Source organism: Ruditapes philippinarum, unplaced genomic scaffold (genome assembly GCF_026571515.1).
Source record: "Ruditapes philippinarum isolate M1 unplaced genomic scaffold, ASM2657151v2 ctg420_1_1_1_1, whole genome shotgun sequence".
Lineage (NCBI taxonomy): Eukaryota > Metazoa > Mollusca > Bivalvia > Venerida > Veneridae > Ruditapes > Ruditapes philippinarum.
The window spans coordinates 96,193-115,664 of NW_026867374.1; the positions used below are offsets into that span (position 1 = coordinate 96,193).

Genomic DNA, 19,472 nt, shown 5'->3' on the forward strand with positions numbered 1-19,472 from the left:
GAACTATAGCGTTTTAACACTTGTTACCCTGTCCTCTAAATAAGTCCTTAAGAGTGTTTTCTGTATGTACATTCTATTAAAGTTATTTTGAAATTGCCGTTAAATATGAAAAACAATGTCGTATCTTTAGGAACACTCCATTGAAATTACAATGTACATAATTAACATATTTTCCATACATGTAAGTGAGTTTGAATTGTATTGGTTCTGAAAAAAGTACTAGTTTATATCTTAAAAGCATGATGTATATAAATTTATCCTTAAGAAGTAATTGGCAAATAGGGAATTCAAACGTGCCCTTTTATTAAACATGACCCCATTTTTTTCCGTTTAAAATGTTTTGTTATCATATTCTAATAACATGCAAAGTTTAAAGAAATTCTATTGAACAGTTTTCATTTTGCTTATATGTCTATATGAAAACTCCGGAAAACGTCTTTAAATAAATTTTAATATTTTTATGTTAAAGCTTGAATATTGCTTAAACCTGTGCTAGAGAGCATAAGGTGTATTGCGCTTCCCATTTATGGCCATGAATAGACTCAGTCAAACCAAAGTCTTTTTATTCAATGCTATTGATGGATCACTTTTTTCAGACTATGATTTTGCTGATTTATATCTATATCTTAAAAGATTTATATCTATATCTTAAAATGACTGTGCCATTTTAATGTTCTAATCATAATGCCATGAATTTTTCAGACTTTATAAACCAGAGAAAACATGTTGATCATACTTAACGTTTGACAAAACATATTCTACTCCATCAGTTCTCAAGATTGCTAACACGTCAGGCATTTGGTACGTTAAATAACACCATAATCAACAGTGGGTTTGCGACCAGCATGGATCCAGACCAGCTTGCGCATCCACGCAGTCTGATCAGGATCCATGCTCTTCGCTTACCAACTCTTTTACAAGTAGAGAAACTGATAGCGAACAGCATGGATCCTGATCAGACTGCGCATCCGCGCTCTCTGGTCTGGATCAATGCTGATCGCAAACCAATTATGTTGGTTGGTTTTGTCATGACGCGGCTCAAATGTGTTTTTATCTTTTTCAATTCTACCTCTAACAAAGTTTTCACATTATTCCTGACACAGCGGTATACACCATACTGACAGATAAATAATAGAAACACTCTGTCGGTGTCACTTTTTCGTGTCAAAATCCCAATTATCTTTCTTCGTATTAGTGAAAAGTCACGCACTATATCATTTTGAGCTCCTGTTGTACGAGTGTTGCTTATTTACTAAGCAAATAACGGCATAATTGATATTGAATGGACGTAACTTCATAATACAATACTGTGTTGTTGTTTCCTTTTTACTATACTAGGAAATAATTTTTGGCATTGCAACTTAGAGATTTTTGTCATGATCATCGATTCGATCAAAATCATCGAATCGATCAAAACCTTTGGGATATTGTCATGAGAATGTATCTTTACAATTTATTTCAAATTTTGTTTTTGTTTTGTTACATTATTTTAGTCGAAAAAAAATACTTGTAAAAACTAATGGTTGTCTTCAATGTGAATTTTGTACTCTTTGGTATAATGTACTATATTTACATGCTATTTAAAGCTGCATTCTTTCAGATGAGCGAATGTTTATCAAGAAATCAAACTTGAAAGAATGTACGAAGTAGAAATTATTAGTGATTTAAGTTATAATTAGTACATGTTATACACGGTAAAAACTGATTTTACAGTATTTATCACCATATTTCTACTGTGTGACTAACACAGTAATGGCTAGTTTTGCATTTACATTGTATTTACTTTTTTTGTGGTAATTTACATAGATATAAAGTGCCGTTTGCAATGTGTAATTTACATTTTTGTTCACTTCACAATATTTTACTTTTAAACACATTTGTAATGTTCATGAAAAAAGCTGGAACCATGCTGCTTTAAAAGTATTTTGAGAATAATTGCCGCCAGCTCACGAAATCTGCTTTGCCGAAAGGACAGAAGTAAATAAAGGAAAACATCTTTTTAATATGAATCATTTCAGGATTGTCCGTTGTTGCTGATTTATTAATGATGTCAGCGAAGAACTTTAACAACAAATCAGATTCGTTTGTTGCTTACGAAAAGAGGATAACAAACCACTTTCAGTTGTTTTATTCTGCTTACTCGGTTTCTTGACGACAAATAGCCAAATTCACGTATTTAAATATTATCGCCCAGCTAATATCGCTTTGTCGTGCGGTTCCTTGAAGCAGCAGACGAAATTCATATGTTTTTGTCTTGTAGTTTGACGCGTAAGCGCTAGCGAAAACATAAATATACAGTATTTACCATAATGTCAGATATCTTGTGGAATTCCATTGCAAAGTTAATGATATTACTTTCAATATTGATATATCACTTAAGGGATGGGATGATGCCAATTTATTGTGTGTATTATTACAACCCAGTAAAGTATAAAAATGTATACATATTACCAAATCCATTAATGTACATATTGTTGAAGAGGATAATGCCTTTATAATATAATGTTGCCATTTGCCGAATCAGTAATGATATTTGTTGATGGAAAATAAATGATACGTCATCAAGTGAATATGATTTTATAATTTATTCTGTTAAAAACTGCTTGAACCAACGAAATTGCAGCTATTTTTATATAATATATTTTAACATTTGAAATAAAAATATATTATTTTGACTATTTGCTTGATTTGTGCTTATTGCGATGTTTGCTGATAATAAAGAACAGTTCAGATATGTATGTCAAATGATAACAGGATGTTTTATGCTTATGTTCCTTTTAAAAATGCGCATTGTTAAGTTCAAATAATGAAGTATAAAACATATAACCACTTTGAAGGAGAACGCCCTGGTGCTGCCTTAAATAGCATCTGAAAAGCAATAATGTCCAGTCCAGTCCACAAGTTCGGATCACCGTTCAAAGTCACTAATCCCCAGAACTCGAGCTGAAAATTGCTAAACCTGTTTGCAATGATAATTAAAACGAAGTACCATAAATTTTTTTTTTCAAACCAAGTACACTTAAGATCATACGAGTCTTATACCGGCTGCCGGTACAAATCACAGTATCTGGCTCGAGAATAAGAACGCAATTCATGCATAAAAGGCGCGCGGGAATGACGTCGTTTAAAAAAAGGTGACTTGCTTACGGGAGGGGTGGGGGGAATATAACAGGTTTTTCTAGCACCGGTGTAAACGGTAGATATAATCATGTCTGATATGCAAGAAAATCCAGTCTGATATGCAAGGAAAAACACTATAATTTTGTAATAATGTTGTACCTCACACTATGCGCCACAATCTACAATCTACATACCCCCTGGGATGATATTTGTTTTGGGGTTTCTGCAGCCACTATAAATAAAACAACAAACAATTCATTACCTGACACCAAAATGACACAAAAAGTATGTCAAATACAGTACATAAGCATTTATTCATCGTAACTCCAATGTGAAAAAAAAATCCAATAATGTTCCTATTGCAATAGACCCAGAGTCAAGTTCTTTGCTGTATTGAGCTCCTTTTCAATTGATCTGAAATTATATATTCAAAAGGAATGAGAGAAAAACATTACCGTAACTGGTATCGATCCTAAGTACAGATTAAGGCAGGAAGAAATTTATGTATAGTGTGTCATTATTTGATGATGCCGCGAATATCATCTCATTACAGTGTGCTGTCGTGTGGTTTTATTCAAACATTATACTTTGTTTTGCTGCTTTAGAGCAGTATTAGTGTTTGCTAATCTAATCAATTGCAGATTTTCGAGTCTGATTAACTAACAATTAGCTTGCGCGTAATGAACGTGAAACAGGAAAAAGAAATAATAACTTAATCAGTAGTAATAATAGTTTCTGGAAAAAAAACATATAAAAAGGAATATCTATAGAATTGATTTTACTTATATCAAGAAAATAACTTAAATTCAAAACATGGAAGAAACAAGTAGTATGTCGGATGTTTCTGTTGGTGAACCTTCTTATTGTCAACCTCCAGAGGAACATAGTGAGGTAATTACAAAATTGTTTATTTAACGTTTTACCTGCATATCAATTATTGTTTTAGTTCAATAATATAGTTAAGTTATAATATAGTTTGGTTTAAACATATTTGCATTTAAGATATTTTTATATACACATGTTTATATTTTACAATTTAAAGCAAAAGAAATTGGACAGGAGCTACAGTAACTCATGGTAGTTCTCTCCTTTAATAAAAGCAATACGAACATATAATACCTGACTTATTAGAATTTTAATTAAAGAGAATAGATGAAGAAAAATTAGAAAAGAAATACAAATATGTAAGTAATTCATGGAAAATAATAGCGAGTAAGATTGGGGAAAGAGGAGAATGCGGATGTTTCTGAATAAAATTAACGTATCATTTTCAATCCTTAAGGTAAGAACTTCATGTATGAATAAATGTTTGATTTACGAATACAAACTATGCCACATATATGTATGTAAATAACGGTCACGGAAATTTGTATATATCAAAATAATGGGGTTTGTTCTTAGTTGAAGCAAAATTATATTGTTTATTAAGAATATTATATATTTCATTACTCTTACAGAACAAGTAAACTTTACAATATTTAATATTCAAGCAATAAGAAATTATTTCATCAATATAATTAATATCATAATAATGCAAATAATTTTCTCAAAATTTGAGTGACTTTAACACAATGTATACTATGCTGTTTATACCATGAAGAACCGAAGCACTCACACAAGTCATAACAATATATTTCTGCTCTTCGACAGTTAACTAGTACGTGTGTGCATAAATATTTGTTATTCCTTTTTATTTTCTTTATGGTATATTTCTCCATTCAAATCTCATTACTTCCAAAAATTAGTTAAAGTTAAACCGCAATGATGACCCTTATACTTGAACTACTTTTCATTGCGCAGCGTAAGCGTAGCCGTTGATAATGTACTTCTATTTCCCGCGCTTTTTAAAAAATAGTATAAAGTTGCTGGGGTATTTTATGAACTTGTAGTCAATTACAATATTTCGTTCTTATAATTCTCGTTATTCTAGTATTGACGGCATATACGGGAGTATATAGCCTTCTTGATTTCTCGTCAGCAACTTGTATTACTAATAGTGTACGAAGCGTGATGGATTAAAAGATAAATGTATAAACATAATAAATATTATTTTATAATTTATCAATAGAAAATTTGTTCAAAATGCATTACAAACTACATGAACGACAACTAAATCTGAATTTTGAAGGTATTACTTAGTCAAGCTTATCAATATAATCTTTAACAATGTTGTTCTTTTGTTCCAATGGTTTCGAAAACTACGTAATGCGATAAGCTATACGTAGCTGCGCACCTTGGGGATGTTAGATAGTTTCGTATAGCAGAAGTAACCTTTAAATGTCATTTTATATCATGTTATCCAAAGAGGGTCCATATTTCATACAAAACAAAGCAATAAATTATTCTACAATGAATTTGTTGTCGTTCTCATATCTACGACGTTAAATATTTTATAACAATAAAACAAATAACACAATACAACAGCAATCCATTGCAAACGGGGATTTAATATGAGACAAACATTAAAACCCGTTTTTTATCAGTGCTGTTCCCCTATATACTGACAATTGGTGGTATAACGGTAAAAGTCTACATTTGATAAGAAATTGTTCAAACATCGATTTATAAGTCCAAATGTGATATTCTTTGCTGGAAAGCATGCAAACATCTCTGTATAACAAAGTTAGTCGGCTGTTTTGCTGCTATTACATCCCCTAGACAACAACAAATTACACCTTATTGCTCGTACCATTAATATCAGGCTTATTTTAGTAATATTATATTATTTATACATCAAGAACTAGAAAATCAATTAGATCAATCAATGTTCATGCGAGACATACTTAAAATATGGCGTATTTTTAACCCTTTTAACATAAGTGCCGAATATGGCAGGCCCACTAATTGAGCCCGGTCTACAGACAATTTAATGCAAACCATTCCATTGGCCACGAATGGACAAAAGTGTCTGTTTTATTGGCTTTTTCCATGTACTGAAGCACTTAAGATACTTAGAAATGGAATAATAATTGAATAATAAGTCATGGAAAGTATGGCAAAGGTGATGTCGATGTTGAAGATAAAGTTTGCACGTATTGGTTACAGTATACATATTATTTGCCGATACCCTTTCAAAAGTCTGGCCTTGGTTACAGGGAAATTTTGTTTACTTTTTAAAAGCAAACTGTTGGTATCAAAATTTGCAGAAATGCGTAGACTTCTAAATGGTTTACACTTAATTAAAATTTGATCATTATCAGAACTTCAAATACTGGTTATCAAGAGAGAGGGAGAGGTGAAAATAATATTTTCAGAAGTATACCTTTTGTGTATGCGGTTTTGCATTTGGATATCTGAGTTCTTGACCGAAACATCATTCATCATCTCAAGTCCGTAACATGACGTTACATCAGTTCCATGCTGTCTCGAACACTTTGGATGATCCATTTTCTAGATGGACGCATTGCTTAATTGTACAATAGTCTTTTAAAAGTCACAGTATCATTTTTTCCCTTCAGCTATTTACACGAAGCCACAATTGTGACAATTGAAAAACGTCAAAACAGAGTAAAATATTGTGTATTCTGCAAATTTTGATATCATATTTGTCACTATTCTGCTCAGATTTGCCAATCCAAGTAACCAAGTGCACGCTTTCTTTTGCAACTGAGTATATATCAAAAACAATTTCTTGTAATATGTAGGAGTTTAACCATATCAGATTTCAATAACAAACATTTCTTTTACATAAATTTGGTCATATCTGTCTTTAATTTAAGATATTATTAGTTTTACTTTTCATAAATCAGTCTCATTAATCTTTGTCATGCAATACTAGAACAATAATTATACTACCATGTACGTTGTAAGTTATACTTAGAGGTAAAAATAAGCGTTATTGTGAAATTGACCTAAATGACAAAAATTGCATGGGTGGAAAAAATGCTCTATATATAAGTATCTTTAATATTACAAAAAATGCGTTTCTCTACAAAAACAAGTACCAACAACAGTCAGTTTACAAACAAACCGACATTTTCTTCTGGATGACAAAATTATATTAAAACATGTCATCTATATATTATCATTGAGGAATAACAAAAATTAACAATAATTAAAAAAAATATCAATGATAAATTCCCACGATAGAGTAGACTTATTAATTCTTATCGTAACAACTGAATTAAAGTCACAATGCGTTTTTTCGTTGGGTTATATTTTGCAAAATTAAATGCGTCAAAACACAGGTATCAAATAATATGAATAAGCTTGAATTCACTTTGTAAAAAGCAATGAAAAGTAACCACAACAAAAATAGGAGCAGCAAACAAACTTAACAACTTGCATAGAACATTTAAAATTTAAATAATCAAATTCACGGTATTTTGTTCCTTGCGTAAACTTGTCGTTACACTAATAAATACTTAGTATGACTACCACTGTATTACCTTTGTTAAAAATGAATTGAACATCCTTTTTTAATTAAGCTTTTAAGTATGATAAATTTGATTTCCTTTCAAATCTATGTCCTTTTCCTGAATCCTTTTCATTGATTATTATACTATATTGGAAAGAATAGCCAATTTAACTTGGTATATTGTCTAACAACGAAATTTTATTACATACAGCATTTTTATAAAAGATGGTTAAGAGTACATACGGTACATCTGTTTATAATAGTTTTTTTTTATAAAAAACACCACAAAAATTGTTAACAGACATAGCTACATATTGAAGTAATTAGTACAAGTACTGTAAAGATTACTGTCAGATAATAATTAACATGGCAAATTGTTAGACAAATACAAATAAAAAAGACAATATATAGCATATAACATACTTTTTTCTCTTGATTTGGGACGTTAGATATATAACTATGTTTCTTATTGTTTCTAAATAAACCAGTGTTTTGAACTTTATAGTGGCTTAAACATTCTTATCTCAGTGCGTCTATTCATATGCACATGACTAAATCGCCATATACATTGAATCGCTGTATTTATTTCAAGTTGATAACATTTTTTTTGTATTTTAGAATGACTTTAACCTGAATTTCAGCTTAACAGCGTGCTGGGTTTTTTTTTAAAGAAAAACTGAATCTCTTTTATGTCAGAGGCAACATTTGTGGGAAAACATAAATTTCTAAATCCTCATAACAAGATTTGTATTGATAAAGTGAAATGAAAGCAGGAGAGTTTATTGAATTTAAATGTTTAGAACATTTTACTGTCCGCTTTTACAGTCAGCTTTTTACTCTTCTCTAATGTTCATACATTGTTTTGAGAATATATTTTTGTTGGTGATTATAATTTTGAAATCGTATTATTAAAAGTGAAAATTTACATAACAGCACGACTTCTTGCAACTTGGGGTCAATTACATTGAAATGTAATGACCTGCATTACATTACAATTCCATTAACAGACCTCTATTCATTATATTACGTCTTTAAATAAACCCAATGTCATAGAAATGTGAATAGCAAAGTGTTCAACGTATAAATATCACTAGTTATAAGAATACTCGTACTAAATACGTACATTCAAACTACAGATAAAATTAATACACAATAAATAAAACAGTTTAAAGTCAAACAGTTTTGAACAACCCAGAGTGTTAGTTACATGTACTTTAAAGCAACACCAGGGGGTCAAAATCACCTCTCCTTCTGGAGCTAAGAGATACATAAACTCCAGTAAATCGAACCTATTTAGTCGCCGTTGGGTATACGGCGACTGCAATTCTTAGGCATCAACCTTAAAAAGCAACCCTCAGCCACAAGAGGGACAAACCGTATTACTAAGTGCGTTCTAACACACTATTCTGTAATATATATATTGAATAAAATGACAAGTTCTTTGTTACTTAAATGTGAAAACAGTTACGACAGTGTGTTTAAAGAGAAGTAGATTTATAGTTACTTTATATGTCATTTTCCATTTCCTGTTTAGCTGAATTTTTACTTAGCACACATATGAATTTTTCAGTACCGTCATTACTGAGACGGATTAAACTAACTTTAACATCAGGAAAGATATTTCTTCAAGTTTTATTGCAAGATGTCATGAATTAATAATTAAAAAAGTAAAATTGTTTTTGTAGAATTCTATGCTGTCGTTCCTCCTTACAAGTTGAATTTGCTCTAAAGGGCCTTATCCTATACACTAAATACAAGGTGTAATAAAAATAATTAGAAAAGTGTTTGTTGTTCATACTGCGATCTCAGAAACATAAAGCAGATCTGATCACAAACCAAACTTTGTTATAAGAACAGATACTAGTATGCAAGTGTTTCTTCTTTTCTCCTTCATCCACAGTATCAAACCATCTACTTTTATGAGTGTGTCTGAAATTCATTTTGAAGTATTTCTTTGTAAGATGAAGATAATTTATACAATTTACGGTACTGTCAGTAATTTGTTTGTCGAGGAATATTTGTGTATATATCATTTAACATTGATCTCCTGTTGATGCAATTGTTTTTTCTAAATTTGGAACGCCAACAATCATAAATAGTTAATTTTCTATCCAGCAAATTGCATAGATACACCCTTGGGATTTCGTTATTATATCTGCTTGGTACTAATACTTTTCTCAACACAGTTATCTACCATCTTCCGAATGGTTTCTATAAGTTTTATAATTTCCTGTTTGAATAATTTATAATGACATCCCGCCGTTTTTCGGCCGTGTACCCTGTCCTGTTTGGTGTCCTGCTGGGCTCCTTGCCGATGGTCCTGTGTTGAGGGATGCGTTCGTTGAATGCCTCCTTTCCTTGTTGATCTTGCTTTTCATATTTTACAATGATAGTGTGTCATTTTAAATGCTATAAATTACATGTTTTGTACTTTAGAACATGATTGGTCGGAATAAAATCACATCAAAAGTGTATTATAATATCGCATTGTTTTTTTTGTAACTTCAGTCATACCGTTCATCGTCGTTTTAAATTTATCTTTAAAGCCTGAACAAATTATATTAGTAACTGACAAATGAACATTTATGGCTTAGTTTCAAGTTCCCAAGATACTAATTGATATAATTTAAACATGTCGGTTTCATCTGCTGACATTTTGCTTCTAGTTATTAAAGTCATATAGTATTTTACAGCTCTGTAGAGAGCAGGCACATATACATTTGTAATTCTGCTTCAATATAACACTGACTGTAATAATATATATGATGAAATTAGATTTAACATATAATAAAAGTGATATCATTGAAAAATGTTATCATTAAGTAAAGATGCCATGATTTTATTGACTGATATTATTTTCTTAGAAAAAAGTCGGCATAGAAATATTGTGTTAAGTAGGTTTTTTGTCTTGCCTTTATTATACTGTAACAACTTATATAGTCACAAACCTTACAAGATTCCATCTATAATATATGAATTATGCAATAGTTTTACCTTAACTATAATATAATTATCAATTTAGACTGTTTTTCCTAAACATTTTAGCAATATTTCCTAGAATAAAAAAACAACAAATTATTATATCAAAATTTTCTCTCTATATATAAAAAATCAACAAAAGATGCCAATAATTAAAAATATAACTAGTTATAAAAACAAATTTTGACGAAGCATTTAAAACATAAATCAAATTCTGCGAAACCATTTTTTTTGAAAATGTATTGCTACCTGGATGGATTAAGTTGATTTAGAGAATATTTATGGATTTGCTATATCATAAGGCATTGGTCTTGGTTTAATTATCACTAACTCTTCTGTTTTAGTCCACTTTTGATACATTCACTGGTGAACACAATGTCGGAGAGCAAATCAACTTTAATACCCATTTATTGCACATAACAATCATATTATATTACCTTTCATACTTGGCAAGATTGCAAGATTGTAAAAAGGACTAAAATATTCATAACGGTTGATGAATTTTTTTTGAATAACCATATAAAACTAAACAAAAGTAGACAGCATGTTGGCCGTCCGTTACCTCTTGCGTCGCCTCATAAATTTTAACCATTATGCGTGTTGTAGGTCCATAAATGGCAAATGGGTCAAATGGCCTGCATTCAATAACTAGGAACCTGTACATCAATACATAATTGTTCTCTTCATACACTTTATAATGCTATCTTAGACGACGAGTAGTTCCAATTCACTGTCGTATTATGAAGCCACGCAAACATCGTTTTTTATTGAGTAAAAATCCCGATAATCAAGTGTTTTGTAATACGCCAAAAGTCAATGCGCTCTAGTATTTTGCCTGTTTATACAGATCATCAGTTAAGTGTATTGGATACCTTGATAAAGGATTTACATGATAAAATATCAATTAAAGATAGAGTAGAGAGTATAATTCACTTTAGTCGCGCTAATTTTAACATTTATTCACCAGAAGTGTTCATGATTTGGGACTAAAATAAATTATTATAACTAACCTTAGGCCATCGGCCAAGTTTTGAATTATTGTCGGGGATTGTGATAATTATTCTAAAGTTAACGTTAAAGTTCAAAAGAGATGTTTCTTCAAACTTATGAATTTACATGATTGATAATAAGCGTTTATGATTGTATAGTTCTCAAAATACATTGGAATAACGTTAAAGAAATCAGCAACAATTTAGATGCTATAAGTGGTCAAATTAACAAGGATTCGTTTAATTAAGACAATGGATAAGGAATATTACAAGGTTTATAATCAATCGGATCTACAATTCCGCCATCCGCCGCCAGAATATACAGAGGTGAGTACAGGCATATTAACATTTTCATGTAATCAACTGATCAACATTACATTAACGACCTATTTTAAAAATGCACGGTAACGTCTGATTCTTAGAAATATATAATCTATTACTCTCTAAAGCATTAATTTACTTTTAACAAATAATTGTATTAAATAGTTCAATCTCTATCAAAGCTATGGAAGATTTACCTGAGAAGTAATATTCATTCATAATATTGATGTTTTTATTTTGCTCTCGCAGGAGATGAATTATTACTCTTAGATAAACTCCACTACGTATCATTTTCTTCGACAAATACTTTGTATCGTGGCTAACACACCTTTTCAACACATTGTAGTAATTAACTTAGTGTTTTAATTGCCCGCATCATAAGAAAAGTACAATAAAATCAGTATGTGTTACATTGTTGTTCTCGTTTGACGTTCAAACACACTAAAAATACTTTTTACAAAGCACACATGCCAGTTTGTTAAGTGGTTCATGTAGATAACGGAAACTGTATATTCAATTTCAACGTTTTTCTGTAAATAGTAATTATGTTCTTAGTACGGAATCGTAGTTGTTTACAATCGCAGCAAAGTACAGCAAAGTACAATTTGGTAGATGTACAGATTCGATCCACATGTATCGCTTAGAAAAGATTCTAAATTTAGTTCTGCTGCAGTAAAATAATCATTATAATCAAAACAAATCGTCTTATCTTGAAGATTTTGCAATAAATCTTGATTTACAAATTAAGAGGTAGATTTGATTTTGTTTAGCTACCTCTAAATAACTATTACATAAGACAAGAATTGCTGTATTATTCATTGTCCAAGAACAAGAGGTGTTTTTCTTCTTCTAAATTTCTATAAGGGGTAATGATTGCGGCTGTTAATTAATATTTGATGCACTCAGTCTACATTGGTCGTCCCATGTGACACATTCGCATGCGCAAATTAAAACACGCAAGGCATAGAAGCATGCAACATTTACTACATTTATGTTCCTTATTGAATAAAAAAAAATCTCCATTCACATATGTTATTTTTGCACTCGTGTTTAAAAATATTTGGATATTAAACTAAATATAATGATTTAGAGATAAATATAGGCATAAATATTTCTAAAATAGTTCTAAATTTCATTCGTAACGTAGTAATAATTTCAGAAAATGTTTCCAAGTAAGACAACTTAAATATTTTACTTTGGTCAAATGAAATAGGTGATGAAACATAAGAAAACATGTCAATCTTCATGAAGTAGTAAAGAAATAGCTACTCTTTAAACATTCCCTTCCTTTCCTTTTTGGCTTAAAGTAAGATTAATTCTGGTAAAGAGCGTAACTTTATTCTCATACAGAATATTCCGAGGTTGGTACAGGAATTTTCGTATATTTGACAATCGTTTAAAAACGTTTGAACTACATACCGCAACATTTGTTTCGCATTTTCATAAATCCTAACAAAACGTTTTTTTTTCTCTACTGATAAAGTTATTATTAAATGTTCTGGAGGTAAAGTATCAATACATCAAAGAAAAGAATATTTAACAATATCTCATATAATATAAATCCAGAATATTGATAAATGACTTGTGGATGAACGAATATGTGAAGATCCTACCATAGTTTTACAAGGGTCATACTCCCCACTTTTATTAAATTATCAAAAACGTTGAATCAAAATTTGGCTGATTCAATCTCCTTCCCGATAATGTACTTTTTATAGACTAACACCCAGCAAACACAAGACGTCATACTGATGTCAGATTTAAGTCAGGTTCTGACGTCGGATGACGGTCGGAAAAACGGTTGGATTTGAAAGTTTTTTTGACGTAATAATCTGACGTCAGGTAGACGTCAGAATCTAACCATTATTTAACCTTTTTCTGACCAAAATCTGACCATTATCTAACCATTTTTCGACCTCAATCTGACAATTTTCTGACCTCAATCTGACCATTTTCCGACCTAAATCTAACCAGTTTCTAACCATTTTCCGACCTCAATCTGACCATTTTCCGACCTAAATATTAACGCCTTTTCTGCCCTAAATCTGATCATTTTCTGACCTTCATCTTATCATTCCCCTAATCCTTTTTGTTTCACCACGTCATCAATATTTTCTGGCTAATCCTGATTTGATCTAATTTAATATAACTCATTCTATTAAGTAACTTTCCCTCAAATGAAATGTATAACAGAAAACTAAAGCAAAAAATATGTTTCATGCTTTTTTTAATTTAAGATAAAAGTTGCAATTTTAAGCTGATACATACAATTTTAGTAGATTCTGCAAGGTAAATAATTTTCATAATTAAACAAAATAAAACATAAAATAAGTTAATTACAAAACAAAAAGTATTACAAAAACAATGACATAAATGAAACTAAGAAAACATGTACAAATATTAAAGAACAAAACAATGTATGCACATTTCTATCAAAGTTTGCTGTATCAAATAAAACAATGAAAATATTATAATTTTAAGAAAAGTTAAAAGATTCTGATAATAATGTTTCAAGCAATTTATGACAGATTTTCAGTACTTTAACTATATTTCTACAGCATTTCTAAAACATTTAATGCCATTTTGCATATTTTGACCTCCTTTGATAATTGTCAGGAATGTATAAATTGCTGCCTTTTAGTTACTTCACAAAGTTATACTTTTAGATATCCATGAGAATTAGCACGAATTTTGAGGTGTGATGCTTTAAGATATGACCTTCTTTCAGCACCCCTCGTCTGTCCGGAGAATTAATATGTAGCGTTTGTAGCGCCCAATAGCGTGTGTGACATCATTTTCACTGAAAAAAAAAAGAAATTTATGAAACATGTAAAAATAACAAGCAAAAATGTTTTCATGGTTATCATGGTTATCTTAACTTAATGGACAATTATGCCAACATTTTATAAGAGAGCTTTAACAAAAATTAAAAGTAAACATAAATACTGAACATTTAAAAAGCCGCTTTTAAATTCCAGTTTAGTATGGATTAAAGTATGTAATAGAATTTACAAAAATCTTACTTTCATATGTTTCTTTTTACATATTCACGTGTTTCCGTCCCTCCGACCTTTGAGAGCATGTCCAACACTTTAACTACCTGAAAAGAAAATTATATTCTAACTTATGTATATATTCTACTTTAAATATTTCATAGTCTTAAATTAAAGATTTAATGCCGAAATGTCTGGAACCAAAACGTCTTGCGTTATTTGGGACCGGAACGTTTTTGGTTATTTGGGACCGAAACGTTTTGGTCCGAAATGCTCGAAATCGTACAAATTCATTCTCAATTCTCAGATTTTAACTGACAAAAACATTACAGTTTAAGAAAAATATGAAAACTAAATATTCTCTTTGGTAATACTGAAAGGCATATTATAAACTTATCACAAGCAGAGTTAAAACATGTCAATTTTAAAAGGATTTATTATTAGACATTATCGCGAATTTGTGTGACATTTTACTTCAGCTGTTCAAATAATGATAATTAAATTTAAGAGTGCTTGCAACCATGCAATTATTTATCAAATAAAGAGTAGAAATAAATCTAAATAAATTGAACTGACCTTTTTGTTCAAGAAAATCTATAATATTCACTTATAAATGCATTCCAATTCCTGACCGACAGCCAAAACGTAACGCCTACGAATTTGAATTTCCATCCACGTGACTTTAGATTCGAATTAAAGGTTAATCATGTTTTCTTTCCCTTTTCTGTCACTAAGATTAAATGTTAAACCACTATTAAAAACGCGTTATTTTGATACATATAATGTACCACAAATGATAATATTATGTACAACGTTAAAATTTAAATGATTGGAACTTGTAAACAGATCTGTGACTATAAATAGCTTTCATAACAATAACACATGTAACTTGCGTATATACAGCGCCACCTATATGTTTTATTAGGTTGCAGCGCCGCGATCTTGGTCTGTATTTATATAAGAACACTTCATTTGTAATCCAAATAACATTTGAAAAAAGTTTAAATGATTACAACAGCGAATAAGGATTATTTTTTGTTATTTTTTTTTACCTACCGTCAGGACACCGACCATAACCTGACGTTAGTACGACGTCAAAAAGAAACGTCTATTAGACATCGGTATTTTAACGTCAGATTTACGTCGTATTTTGGTCGCCGATGTTGTGACCAAAATCTTACAGTAATCCGACGTTATTTTAACGTCATGTGTTTGCTGGGCATGGAAGTAAAGTTCTTTTTTTCAAAATGTTATATTTTCGCAAAGTAGCGTTGCAGTATTAGCATAGTGACCCAATTAAAACGAGTCTTTCAGTTTCAATTACTGTTTATCAACTATGCTTACCAACCCTCTTTATTTCAAGATTTATGCATCAACAGCGCGTGAATACTGACTTGATAAGTGTTTATATGTCATCATTAATCTAGTATAGATTCTACAGAGTCTTAATCTGTTATAGAACGCATTGATTCCACTATAATATGTTTCTATGTAATTGTAACAATCCCCCGAGAACTATTTCACTGTGAATACATGATTATTTACACAATGTTGACAAAGTTTATGTCACTTGGGTCTTTTATAATGGCAATGTATAAGATAGATAAAAAGTGAATTATTTGTCATAAATCAGTATCAAATGAGACAATGGGGAAAAACACAACTTAATACAATCATAATACATTTGTGTGATTATGGATATTTGAAAATGAATAAACTGTCCGGGGGATGAAAATGATACAATGAGGTGATTTTCATATGAATATTTATGAGGCCAGTTGTGACTATGTAAAAAATTAAAAATACGTTTCATAATAATTTTCTTCCTAAACATTACATGTCAAGAACATAGATATTTTGATATCTAAGAGCATTTTTAAGAAGGTGGGAAAATATGAATGACTGTAATGAGTAAAATGTAAAAAAACAATGGTTAATTTTCGGTGTCCTTTGAATAAAATATTTGTACAATAAGCTTTTATCCAGAAAGAGTGAGAAAGAGGAATATATTGAAGAATGTTGTTCTATTTTTCTAAACTGATAATAGCCCATAAGCATGTAGCAGAAAAAATATATAAATGAAAAAAAAAAAAAACAACAAATCTTGGCAGTTAACATATTTAGCTTGCAATACTGTAAACTATAGTCAGGCATATTGTAGATCTTTGTAAATCTATAAATGACCCGGACAGTAAACTTGAGTCTTTCATCACACCAGTGTTGACCTAAGAATGCTATAATTAAGATTCATTGGTGTCTTATTACTAATATATGTTACCAGGAAAACAAATTAATTGTTGGCGTATCTCTAACATGTTGTATCAATTAGCAAGAAAGAATATCGCACAATGTATTAAATATTTAGTCGTAATTATGTTTTATTCCGCTAGCTTCTCATCGGATTATTATCTGATCAAGACAGTTTAATACTCTATCTTCTAATGATTAAGGTTTCTAGCAGACTTTTTTTCTCAATTATAGACAATGGTATGACCTATAACATAATGTTGACAAAGTCTATGTCACTTGGGCTTTTATAATGACAATGCATAAGATAGATAAGAAGTGAAATATTTGTCATAAATCAGTATCAAATGAGACAATGGGGAAAAACATACAATCATAATACATTTGTTTGATTATGGATATTTGAAAAGGAATAAACTGTCCGGGGGTGAAAATGATACACTGTGGTGATTTTCATAAGCGAGATTGTGACTATGTAAAGAATTAAAAATACGTTTCATAATACTTGTCTTCCAAAACATTACATGTCCAGAAAATGTATTCTTTCATTAAAGCCATATTTCACCTTAAGATTTAACGAATCATTTAGACAATCAGGTCAAATGGGCTGTAATCTGATATTTTGATACCTTAGAGAATTTAAAAAGGTGGGAAAATATGAATGACTGTAATGGGTAAAATTTAAAAGAACAATGTTTATATTTCGGTCTCCTTTAAATAAAATATTTGTACACAAATATCTTTTATCCAGAAAGAGTGAGAAAGAGGAATATATTGAAGAATGTTGTTCTATTTTTCTAAACTGATAATAGCCCATGAGCATGTAGCAGAAAAGATATAAATGAAAACCCAAATCTTGGCAGTTAACATATTTAGCTTGCAATACTGTAAAAAATAGTCAGACATATTGTAGATCTTTGTAAATCTATAAATGACCCGGACAGTAAACTTGAGTCGTTCATCACACCAGTGTTGACCTTAGAAACTATAATTGTGATTCATTGGTTCTTATAACTAAAATCTGTTACCAGGAAAACAATAGAATGATTGTTGGCTCTGTCTCGTTTGTATTGCTCCAACATCTTGTATCAATTAGTAAGAAAGAATATCGCACAATGTAGATGTGTATGTTTATTATGTTTAATCGTAATAATGTTATATTCCGCTAGCTTCTCATCGGCTGCTTATCTTATAAAGACAGTTTAATCATCTTCTCAATGATTAAGGTTTAAAGCAGGCTTCTTTTCTCAATTATAGACAATGGTATGACCTATAAACACAAATATATAACAATAATACGATAATACTTAAACTGAAATAATGAGGCTATTAGAAGTGCAAACATGATGTCCCTACCTTTTGATATTACTACTAATAATTTGCTATGATTGTTAACAAATAAATCGTGTAGCATTTGGGAAATTCATTTTCAATTCAACAACAGGAATAATTTTTTCGGACTGAAATTTGACCTTTGAGAAGATACAAAGTTTTAGATGAATAGCTTTCTTTCCTTTTAACTCATTTGTTCCATTTCAATATTGATAGTGGGTGTATCTATTTCTTTCGAGTATTTAAATCTGCAAATGCATCCCGCAAAAAAAAATCCGCATATGAAGAAATTGAAAAAAAGTCCGAGTGACACTGGAGATGTTTAAGCACGACACATTATGAAACGCCAGGCCGTCATGATGTTATATTGCAGTCAGCCAATTTCTAAGTGGCAGTCAGATTATGCATTTTCAAAGAACGTGTAATAACGACGTTTGCACGCGTGATATTATTCGTTAACACACGTATCCGTCTCCGTATAAAGGTGTGTAATTATATGCATAAATCGGTTACTGACAAAGCATACTTGAGTAACATGAACATTTCAACCACAGTTCAATTACTTTTTATCAACTGTGCTTACTTACCCTCATTATTTTTAAATTTATACATCAACAACGCGGGAGTATTGACATGATAAGTGTTTATATGTCATCATTAATTGAAGACCTAGTATGGAATTCTACATAGTCTAAATCTGGTAAAGAACGCATTGATTCAACTATAATATGTTTCTATGTAATTGTAACAATCCCCCGAGAATTGTATCACCGTGAATACATGATTATTTACACAATGTTGACAAAGTCTATGTCACTTGGGTCTTTTATAATGACAATGTATAAGATAGATAAAATGTGAATTATTTGTCATAAATCAGTATCAAATGACACAATGGGGAAAAACAAAACTTGATACAATCATAATACATTTGTGTGATTATGGATATTTGAAAATGAATAAACTGTCCGGGGGATGAAAATGATACAATGAGGTGATTTTCATATGAATATTTATGAGGCCAGTTGTGACTATGTAAAAAATTAAAAATATGTTTCATAATAAATTTCTTCCTAAACATTACATGTCAAGAACATATATTGTTTCATAAAGTCATATATTTCACTTTAAGAT

The 19,472-nt window shown here is 30.4% G+C and overlaps 1 long non-coding RNA gene across 1 annotated transcript; it reads right to left on the reverse strand.

Annotated features, from left to right (window-relative positions):
* Positions 1 to 14,088: 14,088 nt before the first annotated feature.
* On the reverse strand, positions 14,089 to 15,973 carry LOC132735859 (uncharacterized). Its single transcript, XR_009626511.1, has 3 exons — positions 15,336 to 15,973; positions 14,790 to 14,866; positions 14,089 to 14,566 (listed from the first exon to the last, which is right to left on the reverse strand). It is a non-coding gene; the product is annotated as an uncharacterized LOC132735859 (long non-coding RNA).
* Between the last annotated feature and the right edge of the window lie 3,499 nt (positions 15,974 to 19,472).